Below are 20,815 nucleotides of genomic sequence, written 5' to 3' on the forward strand. Positions count from 1 at the left end.
ATATGATGTTACTATATTTATTATAATAGTATACAGATTACCACTATTATAATATTAATTCCAGTTACTGCAGTTTCATTTTGGGGTTGTTTTTTTATTTATTAACTTTGTGCATTAAAATGCTTTGGCTGCATGGTAGTTAGTCTCCAACTAAGTCCAAGTCTTAAACTTTGAGTTTCGAGTCCTAACAAGTCATAATGCGCTCTTCACCAAATAAAAAAAAAATTCTAAAGTTTTATCAAGTTAAAAAAAAAAAAAAAAAAAATTTAGTGAATGAAGCATTAGCCTGTACAAAAAGAAGGCAGAGGAGCAGTTTCACACAACAAATGTTCTATAATTTCATGAATTAAATTAAATGTTCATGTAGGGCTGCTAATTATTTTGGTCAATATTGAGATCACAATTATTTAACAGGATTACTCATTGCCTTATGAAACATTAATCTATTGTACTCTTAAAATTGAATTGAATTTATAAACCCTCTGGACTGACACTTTCCAGCTCTTTCCAAATCAAACTTCCTCAGCTGTCATCACATGACGTTAGTCAAGCACAGTCACATGAGGAAAGAGGAAAGGCAGGAGGAAACGGCTAGCTTGGCTCTGTGAAAACTGTCACACTGATGCCTTGTGTCAGCGTTCTCCTGTTGTGAACACGTTGGTGCTTTTTTAGGGTACCTGATTGAGCGAAAGTGTTTCCACATTGTTCGCAGCTGTACGGTTTCTCTCCAGTGTGAACACGTTGGTGTGTTTTCAGGTCACTTGATATAGTGAAAGCTTTCCCACACTGGTCACAGCTGTACGGTTTCTCTCCAGTGTGAAGACGTTGGTGGATTTTTAGATGACTTGATGTAGTGAAAGTTTTCCCACACTGTTCACACCAGTACGGTTTCTCTCCAGTGTGAACACGTTGGTGGTTTTGTAGGGCACCTGATCGAGAAAAGATTTTCCCACACTGTTCACACCAGTACGGTTTCTCTCCAGTGTGAACACGTTGGTGGTTTTGTAGGGCACCTGATCGAGAAAAGATTTTCCCACACTGTTCACACCAGTACGGTTTCTCTCCAGTGTGAACACGTTGGTGTGTTTTCAGGTCACATGATGTAGTGAAAGCTTTCCCACACTGGTCACAACTGTACGGTTTCTCTCCAGTGTGAACACGTTGGTGTTTTTTTAGGTTACCTGATGTAGTGAAAGCTTTTCCACACTGGTCACAACTGTACGGTTTCTCTCCAGTGTGAACACGTTGGTGGATTTTTAGGTCACCAGATAGAGCGAACGTTTTCCCACACAGTTCACACCAGTACGGTTTCTCTCCAGTGTGAACACGTTGGTGTTGTTTGAGGTTACCTGATGTAGCGAAAGCTTTCCCACACTGGTCACAGCTGGAAAGTTTCTCTCCAGTGTGAACACGTTGGTGGTTTTTAGGTGACCTGATGTAGTGAAAGTTTTCCCACACTGGTCACAGCTGTACGGTTTCTCTCCAGTGTGAACTCTCTGATGAATCTTCAAAGATCCAGATGTTGTGAAGGATTTGTCACAGTGCTGACAGCGATGATGTTTGAGTCCATCTCTTCCTCTCCTTCTCTATATCAGAGAGAAAGACAGTGAGATATCATGGTGGAGTAAGCTATCTATAACCATAAATTAGAGCACATCTTTGAAATCACATGCTAACTTACTGTACCACATGATGAGTACAGGGCTTAAAGCAAGACATTTTTAGGACATTCAAAGTAATTATGATTATTGAATATGAATAATCATATCAATATATGAATTTGAGTGCTGATTTTTTTCATCATTCAAATGAATTTAATCAAACACTTACTAAAACATTTCTTCTATTGTTATTGAGGAAAATTATATCACCATACTTTAATGTTTCGCCAGGCTGTGATTGGTCGGTTCCTGAAAAGTTACTGTGACAGCTTCTTTATGCTCACGGCTGCATAAAAGGCACCCGAGCTTCTACCTGCTCTGTCTCCACTGACAGAGATTATCAAACAGGCTAGAACAGGAACAGATGAGTCCCACATAGAGCCCACCAGTATGCAAAAAATGTCCCAAGACGCCAAAGAGTAAAATGTAGAAGTACCTTGCTGGTATCGGTGGCCCACTTCAAGCACCGCATGTTATCAAAATTGACACCACTTCTCGGTGAAGTCGTGCTCCACCGGTGGATCACACTGACAAAGATGGCCATGTTAATGTTGGTAAAGGTCCAGAAGATCCAATCCAGTAAAATATTTAGTCCCAACGCATTGTTATTTCAATAAATACACATGTACTGCTGTTGCGTCGCTTTATATCAGCCTAACTACAATTAGCATGTAAACAAAAACATCTCCATGTTGACACCTTAATTGACCCAATAGAAACTTCCATGCCCTGTTCACGGCCCACAAGACACTGAGCCATCAATTGTGCAGAGGAAGACTGGCCACACACACACACACACACACACACACACACACACACTGGATGATATGGCCAAGAATGTTATCACGATATAGTGGATCACATCACAAATCTGAGATAGAACATTCAAAATATTTATGATAAAATCTTTGTCAACAAATATCTTTAAGTAAAATTATGCAAAACCTTTTTCAGTCCTTTTTCCTCAACAGAATAAACATCTTAAGAAAAATTAAGTCCTAATTCGTGTATTATTGAAGTGAATATAATCAAACATTTATTGAATATTTATTGAACATTTGTTATACTGTTATTGAAAAAAAATATATTGTGATAATTATTGTCCAGCCCCACACACAACAGTTAAATGTTTTCCACTCCTTTGTACATTTAGTTTTAAGCCTGTTCACTAGACAAAATTATTATCCCGGTTAAAATGACAATTAACGTCAATTACAGATGCACATAGCTAAGCAAGCTAGCTAGCGCTGCACACAGCAGTTAGCTCCACCGTCTTGTCCAACTATGGTCACATCCGGTGCCGTTGGTTGCAAATAAACATGGCAATGCCTTAGCAGCCAAACACGAGGCTTCTAAACGGCAGTCCACAAACCAACAGGCGAAATCACGATGACTACATCCACTTCTTACATAGAGTCTTATGATTCCAATCAACGTGAAATTGAGCGCACATGCACGAGTCACATACCCCGCCTTGGCTCCTCCCATAAATTACTATGTAAATGACCATAAATACGCCAGCATCACTTCCTAACATCCTTATTACTAGTATTGTAGTACTGGAGACCAGTCTTAAGACCACTTTTTGATGGTCTAGGTCTCGTCTCGGACTCGACCACATTTGCACTCGGTCTTGTCTCGGTCTCAGACACTGAGGACTCTGGACCAGTCAAGACCATAACTTTGGGAATATCAATGAATTGCTTTTGCATTGTCTGATTTATTTTCTAACATCCTAACTTTGATTAGATGTAAAGCGTATTGTGGGTGGTGATGGTGCAATGGATAAGATGCCTGCCTTTGGTGTGAGAGACGTGGGTTCAATCCCCCCACTGTGACCTATCCACCATTGTGTCCCTGAGCAAGATACTTAACCCCTAGTTGCTCCAGAGGCGTCTGACATGTATAGCAATTGGATATTAGCGTCAGCTAAATGCAAATGCAACCAATAACCCTAATTAAGAAGGTGTTGTTACCGTTAACGACATGGTAAGCATGGGAAAGGAGTGTTGAATAAAGATGCTTATGTTGATTTCAGCTCTAAGTGTTTGTATGTGGGTGTTTTAAAGGCAATATGGATACTTCAGATGAATTTGAGAAGTACAATCTCATTCCACATTTTATTCTGTGTCATGTAATGTGGGGAACTGATCTTGGTCTTGACTGGGTCTCGCCCGCCGTCGGTCTTGGTCTCGACTTGGTCTCAGCCCCTAAAAGTCTTGGTCTTGTCTTTGTCTCGATAAACTCTGGTCTTGACCTGGTCTCTGGGCGGTCTTCGTCTTGAGTACAACACTACTTATTATAATAGCCAATCCTGCTGCAAAACAACACCACACTTTAATAAGTGCAAGATTGAGGTGCTGATCACCGATGTGGAGGAGGGGAGAAATGACTAAATCACAAACAAATGCAACAGAGTGGTGTTAGTGACACAATGACAGTCAAAGCAGCCGGCTCAGAGACTCATAATGGCTGAAATAAAGAAAACATGGTCATGGTCTTTAAGTAGAAAGATAAACACTACAGGTGCTGGTCATATGATTAGAATATCATCAAAAAGTTGATTTAAGTAATTCCATTCAAAAAGTGAAACTTGGATAATGTATACATTCATTCCACACAGACTGATATATTTCAAAGTGTTCATTCCTTTTAATTTTGATTATAACTGACAACTAATGAAAACCCCAAAATCTGTATCTCAGAAAATAAGAATATTGTGAAAAGGTTCAATATTGAAGACACCTGGTGCCACACTATAATCAGCTAATTAAAGCAAAACACCTGCAAAGGCCTTTAAATGGTCTCTCAGTCTAGTTCTGTAGGCTACACAATCATGGGGAAGACCGCTGACTTGACAGCTGTCCAAAAGACGACCACTGACACCTTGCACAAGGAGGGCAAGACACAAAAGGTCATTGCTAAAGAGGCTGGCTGTTCACAGAGCTCTGTGTCCAAGCCTACAGAGCCAACAGGTCTGTAGATGATACTGTAAATATGGCCCTTCCCTTCATCCTCCAGCACTTGGACTTCCCAAGAACCTACGCCAGGATCCTGTTTGTGGACTTCAGCTCTGCTTTTAACACCATCATCCTGACCCTGCTGCAGGACAAGCTCTCCTAGGTGAGCATGTTTGACTCCACCTGCAGGTGGATCACAGACTTCCTGACGGACAGGAAGCAGACGCGAAGCTGGGAAAACATGTCTCTGACTCCAGGACCATCAGCACCGGTTCCCCTCAGGGCTGCATTCTTTCCCCTCTGCATTTCTCCCTGTACACCAACAGCTGCACCTCCAGTCACCGATCCGTCAAGCTCCTGAAGTTTGCGGATGACACCACCCTCATTGGGCTCATCTCAGGTGGGGATCAGTCCACCTACAGGTGGGAGATGGACCATCTGGTGACCTGGTGCAACCAGAACAGTCTGGAGCTCAACGCTCTGAAGACAGTGGAGATGGTCGTGGACTTCAGAAAGAGCCCAGCCCCACCCTCCCCCATCATCCTGTGTGACTCCTCAGTCACCACGGTGGACTCCTTCCCCTTCATGGGCACCATCATCTCCCGGGACCTCAAGTGGGACCTAAACATCACCTCATTGGTCCTGATGGACAATGATGGTGCACTTCTACACCGCCATCATTGAGTCCATCCTCACCTCCTCCATCACCATCTGGTACGCTGCTGCCACCGCCAGGGACAAGGGCAGGCTGCAGCGTATCATCCGCTCTGCAGAGAAGATGATTGGCTGCAATCTTCCTTCTCTTCAGGGCCTGTATGCCTCCAGGTCTCTGAGGCCTGCAGGAAAGATTGCAGCTGATCCCGCCCATCCCAGACATAAACTGTTTCAGACTCTCCCCTCTGGCAGGAGGCTGCGGCCCATCAGGACCAAAACCTCTCGACACACAAAAAGCTTCTTCACGATGGTAGTGGGCTTCCTCAAAAAGGCCCAGGTCCCCACTGTCACTGGCTCTCATGCCCCCCTCCTAAACACACACACTCATCTGACCCCACACTTTACAGCAACTATGCTTTATGCTCATGTTGCCAACTTTTGCACATACTTGTCAGCATTGTATTATAGTATGATATTTTTTGTATTCTTGTACATTTTTTTGATCTCCTTATTTATATATGACCATTTTCTTTTATGTGTACTGTAAGCACCAATTCATACCAAGGCAAATTCCTCGTATGTGAAGATGTACCCGGCAAACCCTATTCTGAAGTCAACAGTCACTTCACTCCACCGGAGCCCCACAAGGCTTTGTAATCTCACCGGTTCTGTATACACAGTAATGACTGCAGTAGCACTAACCCAGGTATAACATACATCAAATATTCTGACAACACTGTGATCATGGACACCACTAGTATAGAGCTACAGACTGCAGCTATAGCTATAGAGCTACGGTTCACAGCGTAAGCACAATGTGCGACAGTAATAAATGTCAAAACCGTGTGCGCTGTATTTATATGGATTAAATGAACCGTCAACACAGAATTTGCGTCAATGCAAATTAGTAATTGTATCGATTTGTTTCAGCCCTAATCACAAGCTTATCTTCCAACTTTATTTACTTACAACATTACTGATATGTGATGTGTGGTATATTGTGATGCGTTTCTGGAATGTGAACAGTAAATGCACTGATGATGCTCAGCAAGTTCCTAACAGAAAATAATATGTTTTTTATTGAACTTTAGTGGGGTGGTTACAGCAACACTTACTACTGAAAAAAATCCTGTCAACCTGGGTCCTGACAGCCAACAACCAACCCAAAAGTTCTCATAATTCAGAAAAACCCAAACCGCAAAGAAGCTAAACCAGCTTCACAACTAGAAAAAAACTTTGTCAAAGAAACAAAGCATCAGACATATTTTAGACCAAAACAAATTGTGTTTCATGACAGATTCAAGCAGTCTATCCCAAAACAAGCAGCAGTGAAGGTTAACAAGAAATCCTCCTCACAGATCAATCAGACGGATCATTGTTTGTTCTGTGCGCTTCGCCATGACACGTGCAGCACCGCGCATGCGCCACGCGGGAAAATGCCGACAGTCACAGCACAAAGAAAAGAGAAACGCTCGTGAGTTTTTCTTTCAGCTTCCTCTCTTCAAGATGAAAACAGGAACCGCGGAGACACTTTGGAAATCAAACCACGTAAACACAAACCCTGGAGCGGGTTTTCAGGCTCTGATCTCTAACAACAGAATGAACGGATGATACACGGACCCTCGAGACTCTTCCTCGTGTCTTTAGTCTCGTGATGAAGTCATGAACACTGACCTGAACATCGGCGCTATCAGAGCACGAGGCTGCTGTTTGGCTCCTGTGGTCCGGGTTCTGGTTCTCCATCGTCCTGCAGGTCTCCGCTGTGACTGGTGGACCGTGTTGTCCTGGACTGAGTCTGGATTCTGGTCTCGGAGCTCTTCAGGCTGAGATACAGGAGCGCTGCGGGATCCCGCGGAGTGTTCTCGCGATGTCACGGCGTCTCGCCCCGCCCCTTAGTTACTGTCGCTAAGGCCGTTTAGAAACACGGCTCCTTGATTTCAGGCAGAAGATGAAGTTTAGTTAGTTGGTTTCCTGAAACCAGCTGATCATATTTGATGTGTATGAGGGAGTGTGCTTCACACAGAGCAGAGTTGTAATTTAATTTTTAATGCGACCTCTGACACAAATAGCAATTGTAAGTTGCTTTGGATAAAAGCGTCAGCTAAATGAATAAATGTAAATGTAATTAATGAGCAGCCCAAACAGATGCAAACACAAAGCCACTGAAGGAAAACTGTGTGTTGTGAATGTAGCCTGCAAACCTCTTTAGTCTCCGTTAATACAGAAGAAATTAGAAATATAACAACAACATGTTGATGTGATGCTCACTTAATAAATAAATGCTGGTAGTTGGGAATAATATTTGTGGAGGATCTCTTCTCTGTGGCAGCGTTGGGTATTAAAAGCACAGAGTACAAACATACAAACAGAGCAACACACAATAAATATGAGATGCTGTCAGACGAGCGTTTGTTTATTCAGCTTCAGAGTCATTAATGTGAAATGTAAAATGTTTGTGCTGTTAAAATCTGTGAATAACAACAACTTACTGGGCTGCTGATCTTCCATTATAGCAGGACTGGTTGTTTCTATTAAAGGTAACAGGACACAAACCCTCTGCACACAGTTTGCTCCTCCAGTGACTTTAAAGTGAAAACTATCATCTGTTGAACAAACTGAAGCTCCTCTGCTGCCTCCTGCTGGCTGCTTCCTGTCACTGTCAGTCTGTTCGTCCCTCAGGACAAACTGGAGAGCTCCTCACAAAACATTCACATTAACACAACAGCTACATTTACTACACTGCTGTACTAAAGTACAACACTCAGGTACTTGTACTTTACTTTCTACTTCTGCTCCACTTCTCAGAGGGAATATTGAACTTTTACTTCACTACATTCATCTGGTAGCTTTAGGTACTAGTTACTTTACAAATTAGGACTTTTTAGTGTTTAAATGTGTTTTGTTATTAGTTAAACTCCCAAAAGTTTATATAATTATTATTTTAAGTTTTTTTTTACACGATGTAAATCCTCCACACCAGACTCTACTACTGAAAATCTCTAATGAAGACAATCATCAGTTACAGTCTGATGCTCACAGACAGACAGTGCTCCAGCTCAACAACTACAGCAGTAAAATCCTGTATTTCAGTACCTTAAAAATGTTGACTCACCACAGGAGCTTTTATTTTGGTAATTCTTATCTTTTCTGGGCCATAAGGGTCAAACAACAGAGAATCCCTCAGTAATAATAGAGCCAGAACAGATCTAATTATTAACTGCAGCTTACAGCAGATACAACCAAACTACTGCAGGAAGCACATCAGCTTCTGTACGTTACAGTAAGGGAGGAAACATCAACGCTGACATGAGCTGAGGTGTAAAGGTCAAAGACATGTGAGCTAACAGACACATTAGAAAGTTCAATAACAAATCAAAGCTGCTCGTTCAGCCACTAAACGTCAGTGATTTCCTGTCAGAGCACAGCAGCATCCAGAGAGAGTAAAACAATGAAGGAAAGAGCAGAAGATGGAGGAACAGCAGCACTCTGTTCTCTTTATTCTTCATCTTTATTGGTCTGTCTGCTTAATGAGCAGCAGGTGGCGCTCAAACACAGTCTGACTCTTCAACAAAACCTCTGGAAGCTGTTAGACTCTGAAGGACTGAGAGTGAAAGTCTGGAGGTTTCTTTTGACCCCAAACAGACTCAGAGGCCAAAGCTGTTAGACTCTGAAGGACTGAGAGTGAAAGTCTGGAGGTTTCTTTTGACCCCAAACAGACTCAGAGGCCAAAGAGTGGGCTTTTGTTTTCCACAAGGGATGCAGTTCATTAGAAAACATGATATTTAATAAGGAATGTGAGAGTGAGAAGACGATAAAGAGGTTTTCCACCTTTGTAAATCAGCTTCCACCGCTTGTTTTGGTGCTGCTGCACAGACGACATCAGAATCTGAAGTAGAAGTTAAAGGTTTGTGACTGCAGGATCAAAACAGGACGTTTCACTTTCATCATGATCACATCATGGAAACCATCATCCAATCCTTCATCTGCCAGTTTTTTCTTGCAGACAGATGCTCATTGATGCTGCAGCTTAATGCAGTCCCAGGTTGTGGTACAAATCTTGAGAGTAATTTATAAAATTTTATAGATTTATTTTCAATCCGGTGCCCTCACAGACCTGACGGGATGATGGTGAACATGTCACAGTACGTTTGACTGGAGGTTTGGTATATTTCCTTCTGAAGAAATAAAGAAGTTACAACAAACAGGTGTCTTTGGTATATTTATTAAAGTAAGAATAACAGAGTGATTCAGCGGAAGGGCAGAGCTCATACACCAGAGGGCTGTTAGAGAGTCTGACCCAGAGAAACAGAGAAGATATTTAATGCTAGAGAATAATTGTGGAGTCCAACAGAAAAGCCTTTCTCAGCCTTGAGCCACAGTGGAAACTCCTTTCTCACAGGAAAGCATGACACAAAACAATCTCACAGAAGGTCATTATATCAAAACACTGGTACACTAAGTGGAAATTATAAAATCACATAAGATGAGCAAAGAACATAAAGTAATGACATATAGAGGATTAATAAAAGTACATATACAGGGTATATACACAAGTATCCTGAAGTAAAATTCAACACCTTTTAAGACCTTTTCAACATATTATAAGACAGACGCCACTTTGAGCTGTAACCGATTAAGTCAGCAATGCACCTGTAAAAGAGGAATTGTGAAATTTAAATATACTCAAATTTTTATGGCCTATATGTGACCAGGTTGTAATCTCTTCTAAAAGCTGAGGCATTCACCAACCTTCTCAGTCTGTATAGGCCTGTTATCTTTGTGAAGAACTGGTCAAATTTCCTGCAAAAATCCATTGTCTTAAATCGACTATGACGTTTATGTTTGCAACATTACTGAAAATCATGTGAACAGTGTGATTTTGTGTATTAGTTGTTTCAAACTAGATAATGTTTGCTTGCATGCAAACACTTTACTTTTTAATTTTATTTACTATAAATTGATTTTGAGACTGTAAAAGTAAACAGTATTTCATCAACTACTGTATCAATACAACATAATTCAAAAACGGCAGAAGGGAACAAAGCTGAAGAGAATAAATAGAGTGATGGATAACGTTGGTAGTGTAGGCGGCATCTTAAAGCTTATTTGTGTCCATTTTTATAACAATAACTTCCATAAAACAGATGTATAATAGAACAAGGAGAACATGTTTCTCTCAGGAGGCGGCTAGAAGAAGCACATATTGGCACGATGGCATCCTGGCTAAATCTACATCTGTCCGCTGCAGAGGCTCGACCCACAACCTGGAAGAGGAGCTAGTATAAATGAGTGTATTAGTATAATATTATAACATTATATTAAAGGTATATTGTTAATATAATCATAAACTGTTAGTTTGATAATATATTATTTATGATGTTACTATATTTATTATAATAGTATACAGTTTACCACTATATAATATTTAATACAGTTTAATTTTGGGGTTGTTTGTTATTTATTAACTTGTTCAAGAAAAATGCTCTAGGCTGCATGGTAGTTAGTCTCCAACTTTAATTTCAAGTAGGCTACTAACTCGTCAATAATCATAATTATTTATGCAGAACGATGAGTTCAACATTTGAAAAGTTTTCTGTAGCACATCAAACTTCTTTATGTCCCGCTCCATTCAGGCTGTGATAGATCTGTTCACAAAAAGTGACACTGACGAGTGCTTCGGCTTTATGAAAAGGTGAAAGTGTTTCAATAAAAGGCACAGTTAGCTAAATAGCCAGCTAACGTTAGCCAATTCCAAACGTTACTATTTTCCCTGTCGTCTTCGGTCTTACTGATCACTTGTTGATGGCGGATCTTGCTCTTGAGTTTGAGTAACGCGGCTGTTCGGTCAGCGCTCAGACCGACTAAGTGGAAGATTACGTTCTGTTGTAACTAGGGATGCAACGAAATTAATCTTCCGGAAATAGCAAACATAGCACTTTCGGTGTTCAGCCTAATAAGTCAAAAAAAGATTACACTCACAGAAAGTATAAAACATATTACATGTGTACATTAAAATTAAATGAACACATGTAATTTACTTTACACGGAGTAAAAGCACTTTTTAACCCTAACCCTATGCAATGGTAAAAAAAAAAAAAGAAGGCGAAAATGTGAATGTACTTGTTTGGAAAAGTTTTTCCATAATATTCGGTTTTCACATTGACCAGTATCTACAAAATGTTATACCTTGTTAAATGGCGATTAAGACAAATCATTTTTAATGGCCTTAATTTTCCCAAAATTGATTTATTAACTTTTTAAGACTTTAAGACCCCAGACACACTGATATAGGTAAAATCAATTTTTTGATGGCTTGGCCATGGTCACAATGACTTTATAACAAACTGTCAGTTCCTCAATCAACCTTATTTAATTTTGCTAATGTCTGATAACACACCCCCACTTCAATTGTTACTAATCCTTCTGTTTATTATTGTTATTATTACAGTCACATGATAAAAGGTGGTTGTATTCAGGGCAGCAGGAAACAGCTAGCTTGGCTCTGTGAAAACTGTCACACTGATTCTTTGTGAATGCATTTATGTCCTTTAAGGGTTCTTCTGTCGGTATAAGATTTGCCACATTTGCCACAGCTGTACGGTTTCTCTCCAGTGTGAACACGTTTGTGCACCTTTAGGGCACCTTGATAGGTGAAAGATTTCCCACACTGTTCACACCAGTACGGTTTCTCTCCAGTGTGAACACGTTGGTGGATTTGTAGGTGACCTGATTGAGCAAAAGTCTTTCCACACTGTTCACACCAGTGTGGTTTCTCTCTAGTGTGAACACGTTGGTGCCTTTGAAGGTTACTTGATTCAGCAAAAGTTTTTCCACACTGTTCACACCAGTACGGTTTCTCTCCAGTGTGAACATGTTGGTGGTGTTTTAGGTGAACTGATGTAGTGAAAACTTTCCCACATTGTTCACACCAGTACGGTTTCTCTCCAGTGTGAACACGTTGGTGGATTTGTAGGTGACCTGATTGAGCAAAAGTTTTTCCACACAGTTCACACCAGTGCAGTTTCTCTCCAGTGTGAACACGTTGGTGGATTTGTAACCTATCAAATCTGCTGAAAGTTTTTCCACACTGTTCACACCAGTGCGGTTTCTCTCCAGTGTGAACACGTTCGTGCCTTTGAAGGTTACGTGATTCAGCAAAAGTTTTTCCACACTGTTCACACCTGTGCGGTTTCTCTCCAGTGTGAACACGTTGGTGGTTTTTTAGGTGACCAGATGTAGTGAAAGTTTTCCCACACTGGTCACAGCTGTACGGTTTCTCTCCAGTGTGAACTCTCTGATGAATCTTCAAATATCCAGATGTTGTGAAGGATTTGTCACAGTGCTGACAGCGGTGACGTTTGAGTCCCTCTCTTCTTCTCCTTCCCTATATCAGCAGAGAGAAACACAGTAAATGAGATGTCATGGTGGAGCAAGGCAAGTTTATTTGTATAGCACATTTAAAAACAGGGTAAAACAGAACAGTAAAAATTACAGTGCACAATCAGGTAGTGAGCTTTCTAAAACCATTACAGCACATTTTTGAAATCCCATACTAACATACAGTACCACATAGTGATTATGTACTGTCTATTACATAGTCAGTCATACGCACTCAGTATGTACTGCATACTAAATAAATGACAGGGGTGGAAAGTAAAAAATTGCAACAAAAATTGCCAGGCCCTTGCGCTGTGACGCACGCGGCGTTTAATGTGACCGCGCCGCATTACGTGAACGTGCTGTGGCGGCAGGAGTTGTGGAGATGCCTGAATTGTTGCGCGTTTTGGAGCTGTCACTAAGGAGTAGTTACCAGTGGGTGGCGGCATGCCGTTGAGTGAATATTTGCATGTAGATGTGTTCAGGGCGTGACCCTTATTAAATGTGTGAAATTTTGTAGAGATCTGAGCATGTACAGTTAAGTTGCACAAACTTCCTGTTTTATAGCAAACCATCAACAGTCATCTCGCCACAGATACGCCCATCAATGAAACCTCACAGATAGCACAACTTTTCATCGTTGAAGTAAAGACCTTGTAAAAAGGCCATACATGGGCTGTAATTGCACATTCAAATCAAAATGACTTCCTGTCTGATTTCAGGTATGGCTTTAATAGGCTTTTTTGTGCGTCTTGGGATGATACATGTAGCACAAAATGTTTGTGCATCTTGGGGATTAAGTTTGCAGGGGCTGCATCTTTGAAGGGACTATGCTATGGCGCTATGAGGTTAATTAGGCTAATTAGGCGACTGTGCATGACAATTGTCCCGCCAGCCATTTAATACCTAAAGCAAATTTAAAATTAAACACCTTGATTTCCCTGATTTCAATTTAAGACCTTTTAAGACTTTAAGGAGCTGCGGGAACCCTGATTGAGCGCACATGCACGAGCCACATACTCCGCCTTTGCTCCTCCCATAAACTACAACGCAAATGACCATAAATACGACAGTATTTCTCCTAACGTCCTTATTACAAAAGCCAATCCTGCTACAAAACAACAAACTTAAAGTGTTAGGGATGCACCGAAATCGAACATAATTGGAAAACAAAATACAGAACAAGTACATTCACATTAAATAGTCGTAAAGTGCTTTTTACTCCGTGTAAATTCCATGTGTCCATTTACTTTTAATGTACACATGTAATATGTTTTATACTTTTTTGGAATGTAATCTAATGAATCTTATTTCCATACTGTATAGACGCATTATTTTGAAAACCGGACATTGTCACATGTGTATATTCGAGCTAAATTCATCAAGTCCGACCCAATATGATAAATAATGTTGTATGTGGTTCTTGTATCGCGTCACATGAAGACTTCACAGCCTCTCTTCAGGAAGGACTCTCATGCCTTTGTAAAGAGAAACTGACAGGAAAAAGTCGCTAACCTGCCTGTCAGCTCCGGTCAGCTCGCTGTGGTCCGTTGCAGTTACCATAAAGGCTTGAATACGTGTGCACTCCAAATTTAGGTGCAGCTATATTAATTGCCTTCACAGAAACACTCAAAAGCGGGTCAGACAGTTTGTTCAGTTTTTCTAAAAAGTCAGCCACAGATGGAGTGGATGTGCTAGGAGACAATTTACCAGAACAGAGTCTGCAAATGGCAATTTGTGTGTCTTTCTGTGACACTTTAAATGCTTCCACAATGCCGACATGTCAACGTAATTGTTCGGTAATATGTAATAGGTCTTTTGACTCAACACCGAAAGTGCTTTTTTTTGCTATTGTGTGTCAATTAATTTCGGTTGCTGAACATGCGGTGCATCACTAATTAGCGTAAGATCAAGGTGCTGATCACTGACGTGGAGGAGAGAAGAAATAACTCTGATCACCAACAAACGCAAAACAACAGAGTGGCATTAGTGTCACAATGGCAGTCAATGCAGCCGGCTCAGAAACTCATAATGGCTGGAATAAAGAAAACATGGTCTGAGATGTCATCAAAGATGGGAAAGAGTTTCTTTGATACAGAAATTAAGGTGTTTGTGAGACGGAAGTCATAAAGCATTATTGTTTGATGCATAAAATTCAGAGAGTTTAACAGAATTACATAAACAAAGTCGCTGGAAGTTTACACCAAAGATTCACAACATTACGAGTTTAAACTACTTGCAAAAGAACTGTGTTCTGCAACATTAAAACCTGCCAGTTTAGTCAACTGCGACTGACGAGAGTATATTTTTTTCCCCCGTCAGCTACATGTGGTGCAGCTCCGTGCTGCCTTCATGGGAACGGGAAGTCAGAGTATCATCTGTACAATTTTAACCACATCTAGAAAATTGACGCCCTCTTTCTTGGTATTACTGTGGAAAAGTGTTTAATTCTCTGAGGAATACACCGTGAACAGCTTGTCTTGAACGACAGAGCTTTCACCATTGCAGCCCGCTCCCTATGAAACTCCTTACCCATACACATCCTAGATTGCAGCGACATGGACTCTTTCAAAGCACTTATCAAAACCCACCTTAAAGGCAGGGTAGGTAAGTTTGAGAAACTAGCAAGAAACTGCTGGTTTTTTGAAAGTATCCAACAGAGAAACTCCCACCGCCTCCCTTCTGGGCTCCTTCCAAAGCCACGCCCCCAGTGCAGTGCAGCGGCTCACATCAGGGGTAAGAAAACATCTAACTTTATCATTACAAAATTATTGATTATACATTATATTGCATACATTGCTCACTATCAAGCTAGCATGTTAATATTGGATAGCTTTTAAAAGACCGACTTTGATTCCAAACGCACAAGTCCTTAAGAGGCCCAGTCTGTCCTGAGTTACAGCCAGTGCTCTGCTCACCACCATCGGAGGCTGCGGGGGAACTCCGGTGTTGTCTGAGAATTACTAAGCTTGTCTATTAAATACAAGAGGCGTCACTTAGTTTTATTTTCGTTGGCCAACGTTTGAACTGAACCTCAAGCTGAGTATTTTTTTTTTTTTCTTACTGCGATACAGAATGATGAACTCCTGGGAGATTTGAACTTGCACTGTCCCCTGCAGTACCTTTGTGCAGCCACCATGCAGCATTACGCACGGGTGTAGCGACTGTGCGAGAGCTGTCACTTTGTTCATTTACACCGTCCATATGTGATGAAGATGTGTCAGGTGAGTTGAAGTGAGAAGCCAAATCTGATTGTGTCTCAGTGCTCCTGACAGCACAGTCTGTTCACTACAGCGACTTCACACACAAAAACCCAACTGAAGTTGGGTTATATATCCACATTATTAAAAACTAGTGACGCTCTGTTCAGCAATTCTTTAATAAAGATTCCATCAGTAAGCCGAGCTGAAAAGGACTCGGTAGATAAATTAACGTCTGCTTTTATTTTGATAGTCAACATCTACATACACGATCACACTTCTGGTGCATCAGCTCACATTTAATTACTGATATGTGACTTATGTGGTATATTGTGATGTGTTTCTTTAGTGCAGCGGTTACAGCAACACTTATGACTACTGAAATCCTGTCAACCTGGGTCCTGACAGCCAACAACCAACCCAAAAGCAAAGTTCTCATAATTCAGAAAAGCCCAAACTGCAAAGAAACTAAGCTTCAAAACTGGAAACAACTTTGTCAAACAAACAAAGCATCAGACAGGGGTTTGCTCTGCCTCTGGGTCCTGAGGTGAACTGTCAACACTCTGGTCATCACACTACGCAAACTCAGCTTCAAGACACAAACGCTCTAGGTAGGACATTAGAAGTAGGACTGGCCGATATCTACCGGAAATCTGGCTGAATTGTAGGCTGAATTCCCAAATGAGAACTATATCGGTATTTTCTACAAAGTGGACAACATGTTTAGCTGTACGTCAAGTCAAATGTGAGATGTAGGATCAAACATCTGATCTTTTAAAAAGGTACAAACTTAATTGATTTTTGCACAACAGAAACATGTTGTTTGTCCCATTTTAGACCAAAACAAATTGTGATTTCATGACATGAGATTCAAGCAGTCTATCTCAAAACAAGCAGCAGTGAAGTTAACAAGAAATCCTCCTCACAGATCAGACGGATCATTGTTTGTTCTGCGCGCTCCGCCATGACACGCGCTGCACGCGCGGGAAAATGCCGACAGTCACAGAACAAAGAAAAGAGAAACGCTCGTGAGTTTTTCTTTCAGCTTCCTCTCTTCAAGATGAAAACAGGAACCACGGAGACACTTTGGAAATCAAACCACGTCAACACAAACCCTGGAGCGGGTTTTCAGGCTCTGATCTCTAACAACAGAATGAACGGATGATACACGGACCCTCGAGACTCTTCCTCGTGTCTTTAGTCTCGTGATGAAGTCATGAACACTGACCTGAACATCGGCGCTATCAGAGCACGAGGCTGCTGTTTGGCTCCTGTGGTCCGGGTTCTGGTTCTCCATCGTCCTGCAGGTCTCCGCTGTGACTGGTGGACCGTGTTGTCCTGGACTGAGTCTGGATTCTGGTCTCGGAGCTCTTCAGGCTGAGATACAGGAGCGCTGCGGGATCCCGCGGAGTGTTCTCGCGATGTCACGGCGTCTCGCCCCGCCCCTTAGTTACTGTCGCTAAGGCCGTTTAGAAACATGGCTCCTTGATTTCAGGCAGAAGATGAAGTTTAGTTAGTTGGTTTCCTGAAACCAGCTGATCATATTTATGTGTATGAGGGAGTGTGCTTCATACAGAGCAGAGTTTTAATTTAATTTTTAATGCGACCTCTGACACAAATAGCAATTGTAAGTTGCTTTGGATAAAAGCGTCAGCTAAATGAATAAATGTAAATGTAATTAATGAGCAGCCCAAACAGATGCAAACACAAAGCCACTGAAGGAAAACTGTGTGTTGTGAATGTAGCCTGCAAACCTCTTTAGTCTCCGTTAATACAGAAGAAATTAGAAATATAACAACAACATGTTGATGTGATGCTCACTTAATAAATAAATGCTGGTAGTTGGGAATAATACTTGTGCAACGGTACATTAACACAACACAACCTTTATTTTGGTAATTCTTACCTTTTTTGGGCCATAAGGGTCAAACAACAATCGTTGACCTGCTCAATACAGTTCCTAACCCCGTTTTGGCGATCATAGTCCCCTGGTGAAATGGTTCTGTCTGTCTGAAATCTGTGTGTCATCTGCATTATTATGGTAACATATTTTGTTGTTTTTCATAATCTGAGCCAGTAGAAGCATGTAAATGTTAAACAAAAGAGGCCCCAGAATGGAGCCTTGGGTAACTCCACATGTAATTTTTGTCAGCTCAGATGTGTGATTACCTATAGACACAAAGTAGTCCCTGTCCTTTAAGTAGGATTCAAACCATTTTAGTACTGTGCCAGAAAGTCCAACCCAGTTTTCAAGTCTGTCTAGTAATATGTTGTGGTCGACCGTGTCGAATGCAGCACTGAGATCCAATAATACTAGGACTGAAATTCTGCCACTGTCAGTGTTTAATTGAAGACCTTAACAAGAGCCGTCTCAGTGCTGTGGTGTGGTCGAAAACCTGACTGGAAGACATCAAAACAGTTATTTAGTGCCAAGAAAGCACTAAGCTGTTAAAAAACAGCCTTTTCAATGATTTTACTTAAAAATGGGAGATTTGATATGGATCTATAATTGCTCATTAGTGACCTGTCTAGATTGCTCTTTTTTTTAACCTGAGAGGAGAGACATGTTGACAATTTGTAGTAAATCTGAGGCCATGCATTTAGAAACATTTTTGAAAAAACCTGTTGGCAGAATATCAAGGCAGCATGAGGAGGATTTCAGATGTTGTATTATGTCCTCCAGGTTTTTATGGTTAATAGAATCAAATTGTCTCATGCTATATGAATTGTTTTTAAGTGGAAACGGGGACAAGACATATCCTGTTACTGACATGGAGGCACTGACTGCTTGTCTAATTGTTTGACTTTTGTCTGTGAAGAAGGAGGTAAATTCATTGCAGGCCCTGGTGGATAGAAGTTCAGAGGCTACAGACACAGGAGGGTTGGTTATCCTGTCGACAGTAGCAAACGTGCATTATTAGTGTTTTTGGTGATGATGTCAGAGAAGAAGGACAGCCTTGCATTTCTCAGCTCTAAATTATAAATGCGAAGTCTCTCTTTATAGATGTCATAATGAACCTGGAGATTTGTTTTCCGCCACCTGCGTTCAGCTTTTCAAAACTCTTTTTTTGAGTTCTAACCAGCGTGGCATTTCTCCATGGAGATCTTCTCTTACCAGAGACCACCTTCACCTTGGCTGGTGCAATGGCATCAATATCATTTGTAATTTTAGAACTGAAATTATCTACAAGCTCATTGACTGAGACCCGTGAGAGGGCGGGTGTTGAGGAGAAAGCCTCAATAAATTTTTGTTTTCAGTGATATGCCGTTTTGTGATCACCTCTGTTTTAACATTTGTGTGCACGCAGATAGCACTCTCAAAGAAAACACTGGAATGATCAGAGAGCAACATCATCCAGACCCTTGGAGATGACCAAAGTGTGCCCCTTATTGTGCGTGGGCCTCGTCACATGTTGAGTCAGTCCATAATTATCAAGAACACAACACAGTTCTTTAATCCCTCTGTCCTGGGGGTCGTCAACATGGATGTTAAAATCACCAACAATAACCTCAAAGTCAAAGTCAATACAGATTATAGACAGCAGTTCACCAAAGTCATCAAAAAAGTTTGCACAGTATTCAGGGTGCCTGTAATTGCTCAAGAAGAGGAATTCAGCCACATATTCAAAAGAAGCAAATTTCCCATAAGATATCTTTTTGCATTGGAGGGAGTCATTAAACAAAATGACAACTCCACCTCCTCTCTTATGCACTCTAGCTTCACTCATAAAACTGAAGTTGGGAGGGGTAGACTCGATAAGGACAGCTGCACTGTTATCTCGGTCCAACCAAGTTTCAGTTAAAAACATGAAATTAAGATTGTGAGTGATTATAAAATCATTGATTAAAAATGTTTTTCCGTATAACAAAGCTAATTTTAGTGTGTTAAAAACATTATCTGGCCCACTTTTTTCCGACAGGCTGTGGCTGATGAGGAATTAATACTAAATTTGCAGGATCTGTTGAGTGCTTCCTGTTTCTTAACACATTCACCATGCTTTTTCTGTTACCTATCAAGACAGGGATGGAGAAGACTACCAGCACATTGGGCCCCGGCTTCTCATGAGAGTCATGGAAGAGTCATGAGTGCTATTTTCCTTGTAGCCTGGACCCAGCACTTATCAGACAGAGCTTACTGGGCTTTTTCATCATTGTGGAGCGGGAGGACGGGTTGGGCGCTGTAGTGGAGGTGGACGGTGAGGGGGTTTATGGTAGAGAAAATGGGAGTGGAGTGAGGGAAGTTACGGGAGTAAATTTTGTCCCAGCTCTAACCAGGTCTTCCATGTGATCAGTGAAGTCCAACAGGGAGAAGAGGGGAGAAAGGGTGTCTGGAGATGAGGGTGACCTAGATGGGGATTGGGGGGGTAGAGATGATGAATCCTCACTACTGGTTTACAGTGAGGGAGGTGGAGACTCTTCCACTTGGCTCAGTTGTCTCCCGTGATCAGAGCTCTCTTCCGGCGGGGGCTGAGGTGGCTCTCCTTCAGGGTTTCTGGCGTGTTGTGTTAGGTCTTCTTCTTGTTTAGATTCCTCTTGTCTCTTGTCCTTGGCAGATGGAACAGATGAGTGACGCAGAAAGTAAAACAGGTTGGAGCTGAACAATTTTACTCCTGACTTGTTAAAGCGAAGTCCATCTGCCTTAAAAAGATGTCTGCGGTCCCACACAAAGTAAAAGTTTTTGATGAAATGCATTGAATGGACAGTTCAGGCCGTTGAGAGCCACGTGTTCAATGCCATCAATCTACTGAATCTCTCAGCTCCTCTTCGGATTGGAGGTATAGGGCCACTGATAAACACCTCAGCATTCAAAGAGCTGACCGTGTTCATCAGATTATTAAAATCCTCTTTCAACACTTCAGACTGTTGCTACACAACATCATTGGTCCCGATGTGCATTATGATGTTTTTCACGGTAGTTGTTCAGCCACGATATGCAGGATTCTTTCTGAGTACTTTGGTGTTC

At 41.3% G+C, this 20,815-nt stretch overlaps 1 protein-coding gene and 1 pseudogene across 1 annotated transcript in view; both read right to left on the reverse strand.

The window, feature by feature from the left end:
* LOC119912751 (zinc finger protein 658B-like) overlaps positions 1-7,298 on the reverse strand; it is a 29,606-nt gene extending 22,308 nt beyond the window's left edge. The window contains exon 1 of the mRNA XM_038732041.1: positions 6,950-7,298. The gene's annotated coding sequence lies outside the window, so the exon portion shown is untranslated. The remainder of the gene's footprint in view (positions 1-6,949) is intronic.
* LOC119912039 lies at positions 361-13,101 on the reverse strand (annotated as a pseudogene).
* Positions 13,102-20,815: the final 7,714 nt, after the last annotated feature.

Source organism: Micropterus salmoides, unplaced genomic scaffold (genome assembly GCF_014851395.1).
Source record: "Micropterus salmoides isolate LMB-PRFRI ecotype aquatic unplaced genomic scaffold, ASM1485139v1 Ms_hic_scaffold_2, whole genome shotgun sequence".
NCBI lineage: Eukaryota > Metazoa > Chordata > Actinopteri > Centrarchiformes > Centrarchidae > Micropterus > Micropterus salmoides.